The following is a 6,331-nucleotide window of genomic DNA, read 5'->3' as shown; positions in this document are numbered from 1 at the left end:
AAGATACTGACCCCAAACTTTTGAACGGGTAAAGGGTGCCCACACCTCAGTATATTATCCCTATTCAACCAGTTCAAAAAAACACATTCGATCGACTCATTTGTAACTCCTTTAAACCACACCAGCTCGGGTCTGCACACTGACCTGCGGTTCTCCAGGTCGATTTTGTTGCCCAGCACAACAAAAGGGGAAGTTCTCGGGGTCACGAGGACTGGTTCCTGAAATGAGAAACTCGTCCCTCCAGCTGTCCATAGTCTTGAATGTAGTGGGTGCCGTGACGTCGTACACCAGCACGCAGCAGTCCGCCCCCTCTGTAGAAAGCCACGCCCAGAGACTGAAAGCGCTCCTGTCCCCGCCGTGTCCCAAAATCTTGAAGAAGAAAACCCAATTACTTACAGTACATAACAAAACACTTTCATTTTGCCACTATATTATTTGTTCATCATAAAGGGACAGTTCACCCAAAATGAAAACTCTGTCATCATTAGTCACCCTGTGTGTAACAGTTACTAATCCTCACTGACTTCTATACTTTATAAAACATTATTCAAATTGGTTATAAAACATTATTCAAATCATTTACCAACATTCTTCAAAATATCTTCTTTGTGTTCAACAGAAAAAGAAACACATAGAGGTTTGGGAACACTAGAAGGTGATTAAATGATGACAGAATTTTCATTTTTGGGTTGAAATATCTGTCCCTTTAACAATGTGGAGCAGCCTCTTGTACCTTATTATAACACTAATAAACATACAAAATTTGGTGTCTGTTCTTGTGTTGTCCATTTGCTAAAGGCTAATATGGGATTCATAAATGTATTCATTAGTAAAGTAATAATGAGTAACTGCTCAGACAGAATAACTAAAGCATTAAGTAATTCTTTTTTTTCTAGCAAATGTTTTTTTTCAGGAATAACTTCATGTGGGAACAGGCATGTGGGATCCACGTCACATGACCGGTCATACAGGTTACAACATGGCTACGAGTAAACACAACAGGAATCTGTGCTGACTTGGAAAATACCAGAGGATTACCAGACATGTGACTTATTTATTTCACATGATCAGCACATTGCATAAAAAGAGGGTTCAAACACTGAGACGAGATCCTCCCCATCAGCTGTGAGTAACTACAGAGGCTTCACATTTGAGAGATGACTGTATGAAGCAGTCTTTAACCGTGTCACATGACCAGAGATGATTACTGCTGGGAGGAACTGTTCACAAAATAATGGTTGTTAAGGAAATGACAGCGTCATCTTCAGAGCACGCTAACCTCTTAATAATTTCTCAGCAGTTTCCAAACAATTCATTTAACTGATAAATCACTGCTATTACAGGCATAGGAGAGTAAATCTGACATAAAGTTAATTTTTAAGAAATATTAGGCCTTTTTACTCCTATATCAAAGAAAAAGATTATGCATAAAATTACTAAATATATTGTAGAAACATATATTGTACAGCTGCTTTGCAACGATTTGTATTGTGAAAAGCTGCTATACAAATAAAACTTGAATTGAATTGAACAAAAATGACCATAAATAATACCATGATGTCACTTTTGGCTTTCACATTTTTATTTCGTTTAAGTGTTGATTTTTTCTCTCATTTTTCATATTTCATATAAAAAAAAAAAAAATAAATAAATAATAAAAATATGCAAAAAAAAAAAGTGTATTTTATCCTTCTAAAAATACACTTTATTTTTCTTTTGGATTTTAGGGTGAATTATGACCCAGACATTTCTTGTTATTCATTCATACATAAATTGCACTTTCATACAAATGTTTTTTCATGTATTTTTCTTCTGCTAGACTGCTACAAACAATAATTTTATATGAATTCTATTCTATGTTTTCTTCCAGTCTTCAATTTTCAAATGTAATTTATTCCTGTGATCAAAGCTGTATTTTCAGCATCATTACTCCAGTCTTCAGTGTCACATGATCCTTCAGAAATCATAATAATAGACTGATTTGTGCTTAAGAAACATTTCTTATTATTATGTTAAAAAACAGTTGTGCGCCTTCATATTTCTGTGCAAACTGTGATACATTTTATTTTTCAGGGTTCTTTGATAAACAGAAAGTTCAAAAGAACTGCAAAATCCATTGTAATGTTATAAATGTCTTAATGAAAGTACTGATTTCTAAACCCCAAATTCTTCTGACTCCGTTTGTATGACTGAAATGTGCTCCAGTGAAATAGAAATGAAGGCAAACCTGCATGGTGACCAGTCTGTCGTCCACCATCACCTCTTTAGTCAGGAAGTCGGCTCCAATAGTGGGCCTTATACTGATTACTGAACTTATTATTCACCATACTGGTTCATCAAAGAGGTCTTCCCAACTCTGTCAAAGACAAACAAGACCATGCTTTAGAAACACGCGCAGCTGATGCACTCATCCAGCAGCGTTCAGAGTTTCACAGACAGTGTGATCGGCCGTCAGGACTGAGCTACTTCCAGCCGCGCCTACACCGAGGCCGTGGATGATGGGAAGTCAGGGGAATTCCTTGACTCATGCCAAGCCAATGATGTTTTACATATGTACAGCTGCTTTAGATATGCATTACAGAGCTGAATATGGCAGCGCCGACGGATTATAATGATCTAAACATCACTGATATCACAGAGATGTTGCACAAGCACTTACCCAGAATCCCCTAGGATGATCACTTTGAGCAGCACCTTCTTACGAGAGGCCATAATGTGTAGGAGAAAGCTGTGAAGCAGAGATGGATATTAGACAGAGGCAGAAGACAAATGCTTGACAGGTTAACTTACACTTAAAAGCTGAAACTGCACAACTGTTTTGCACTATTTTATGCATATTATATTTGATATTTGACTTTAAATGAACTAAAATGAATGTGTAAAATGTCAAGGTTACAAGTATATATTTACTGTTTAATTACTGTTTTCAGAATGTTAGATTAGATTAATATATGAACTGGCATGAGGTCATTGATGTACCGGCCTTCACAAAGTCAGTTTATATAACAATAAACAGATTGATATTTATATCAAAATACAGGCCTGTGTCTGTTCATGACATTTTTCATAAGTAAAAAATTACATTTCTCTATTATGTACATTGATATGTATCAGTAATAATTTTTAGCATAACTGAGATACCCTTATAGTTTTTTGATCAATATTAAGAAACTGTTTTTATTTATATTTTTTCCATTTATATTGTAATTTGGGAGTCTGGGAGAATGCGTAATTTTAGTTTTATAGAATTTCTTTTATACATTTAATTTTTATTTTTATTAATTCAGTTTTAGTTTTACTTCTTTTAGTTCAGCTAGTTAAACTTAGTGAAAATGTCAAATGTATCTAAATATTTTTTATCCATATTGTTGTTGAAAAACATAAATATTTAAGTAAATATCTTACATATTAAAATTTTATTGCAAGCTCTACTATATATATATATATATATATATATATATATATATATATATATATATAGTAGTATATATATATATATATTAAGAGGCCTGCAACAACTGAAGGATTAAATCTAAAAATTGGTATTAAATATCATTATGGACAGGGTATGTTTATATATTATTAGGTTCATATTTACATTTTTTTTATTATTATTTATTACATATTTTATAGCCTTGAAATGTTTGAATGGGAGCACGGCACAAACAATTATGGAATATTATCAAAACAAATGATCATATTAATTAATCTCTGGTTTGGCAACTTGTTAGTAGTATTATGATCAGTAAACTATATTCTAGAACGAAGGAGAAAAGGCAGTTATTAAACTGCAGCGTTCATGCAGTGGCTGAAGCACAAAGAATGAATTCATGTGATTCATTGAGTCACGTGACGTCACTGTCGCGAAAACATGCAGTTACATTGTAACAACCGCATTACTAAAACACATCTCAGACAGTATTACAGAAGCAAACCCCACAAAGTCTTTGTTCTGTGTGACCGAGAACTTTGTCCTGGCAAGGACAGGTATTTTATGGCATGATGATACCGAACGATACACATAATCCACATTATGAAATTAATAAGTGCAAAAAAACATAAAAAGAGCATTCGAGTCTAAAATGATGTGATATGCTATGCACACCAATCAGCTTGACAGATTTTGTGAGAAAAACAAAACTGTCAGACAATTTACCTTCACCTCTTTCACGTTTACCGTCGCTGCTGTTTTGATATTCGCTGCGCGTCCGAATCTTCCACTAAAATCACCCAGTGTTTCTTACGATCCAGATGCACATCAGCTGTTGTAGGGTATAATGTGTTTCTTCCTAGCAGAACAGGACATGACTGTGGAGTCACAAGGGGACTGACGCAAAAGAATTGATGTTCGAATCACGAGCGCGTTGTGTTTCAAAATCTTCTATTGAGTGATTCATTCGAACCGATTCGCAAGGAGATTAAAATCGGTCTACAGTATGAGAGGCTTTAGGGAGGGAAAAAAAAAAAAAAAAAAAAAACGGTGAGGAGGGGGACATGGTAGAGCGTTTGACAACACAAAAACATACTTATGATTAATAATGACAATAATGTTTGACTGTACTCCTACGTAAAGTTGAGTGAATCAATTTAAATGTTTCGTTCGGACGAACCGATTCGCCAAAATGAATCGGACCTTCCCATTACCAGCTCAGCCGAGAAAAGCCCTCCCTCGTTTTCTAATGACTCCAAAAATGGCGAGGAGAAAGACCTTAATTAAACGAATCCCTCACTTTATAGCAGTTTACTTTATACAATATTCTACATTTATTTTTATTTTCGCTTTTTGGATGATATTTACAAGCCAACGAAACTAAATAATTACATATAAAAATATTTTTTTATCCACATCCAGTAGCTGTCAATATGCATCCCATATGCAGAACTGAATTAAAGGATTAAGTAAACTCACTGTAATTTAAAAAATTGTTATGCAACTGAAACTTATCTAAAAGTGCATTTATGATAAGTTTAATCAGAAAAAAAAGCATCTGATAAATGACTATGAAAATGTAAAATAAACAGGACAGGGAGAGGCTCTTCCATTGCTCATTTTCGCCATAGTGTCCTCGTCCCTCTCATGTCATGTTATTTGTACATTTTGTCATTTGTGTCTAAATTCTTGCCTTGTCCAAATACCCACACTTGCAGTCTTTGCACTTGACTACTTCTAAAAATGCAAGTGTTTACAGAGTTTTATTTTAATTTTCAATACTTTGCATTTTAAAATGAACCTCTAAATGTCTGTGCAGTAGTCCCTATAACAGATGACACAATTTAATTTCTGGTGCTTCTAATTAAGTGATAAAAAAGCAGTTCCAGATGTTGTACAAAATAAATGCACTAATCTTTGCAGCAATAAAACGTGTAGCACTTTGTTTTACTACCAAATTATATGTAATATCTTATTATTAATAATATTAAACTTATATTGCAAAAGGTTTCTGTGACCTCTCGCGTGATTCCGGCGAAAAGAATCACGATTTATTTCCAGAACATGATGCATCATGGGATACACTGAGCCTTGAATACTGCTCCGGAGCAGTATTTGAGATAGTGTGGATTTAGTGTGTGTGTTAAGGGCACTGTGCTTTGGTGTTTTTAAAGAGGTCATATGATGTTGCTAAAAAAGAACATTATTTTGTGTATTGGTGTAATGAAATGTGTTTATGCGGTTTTATGTGAAAAAAAACACATTATTTTCCACATACTGTACATTACTATTTCTCCTCTATGCCTCGCCTTCTGAAATGCGTCGATTTTTACAAAGCTCACCTTTTCTGAAAAGCAAGGTGTGCTGTGATTGGCCAGATATCCAGTGCATTGTGAGGCCGAATGCCTCAAGCGTGTGACGGAAATGTTACTCCCCTTACCATACTGTGATGCCGTGTGTCCCGGAGCGCCGAGATAAAACCAATAAAACCCATTAAAAACGAGGCATTTGTTGCATCCAGTGGGGACATAATTACGGATTATAATGACTTATACTGTCTTTTTATGCATTGCGTAAAAAATCAAAGGGCAAACCAAACATAAAACCATGATCGCATAAATGACAAAAAAAAAGACAAACAACAAACACCACAAAACACACATTAAAAATCAGTGGCAAATCCTTTAAAAATTAAAGGGGTTATGAAAACGTACTTACAGGCTGTGAGTCAGAACAGAACATTGTAGTCTTCTCTCACAGGATCAGGAAACAGTCCTCCATAAAATGCGTTGCACACATCTGAATATTTGGGTTGGACTGTTCTGGAACAGTGTTGAAATACAACTTAACCGCTTATTTTCTAGTTGTGTCCTCTTTTGGAAGGCCAAAAACAAAGTATTT

At 34.8% G+C, this 6,331-nt stretch overlaps 1 pseudogene; it reads right to left on the bottom strand.

Moving 5' to 3' along the window:
- The window catches only part of LOC122146006, a 16,835-nt pseudogene extending 14,111 nt beyond the window's left edge, over window positions 1-2,724 (bottom strand).
- Between the last annotated feature and the right edge of the window lie 3,607 nt (window positions 2,725-6,331).

Source organism: Cyprinus carpio, chromosome A8 (genome assembly GCF_018340385.1).
Source record: "Cyprinus carpio isolate SPL01 chromosome A8, ASM1834038v1, whole genome shotgun sequence".
In the NCBI taxonomy this organism is placed as follows: Eukaryota; Metazoa; Chordata; class Actinopteri; order Cypriniformes; family Cyprinidae; genus Cyprinus; species Cyprinus carpio.
The sequence above is the reverse complement of the archived record's forward strand: the minus strand, read 5'-3'. Positions and strand labels throughout refer to the sequence as shown.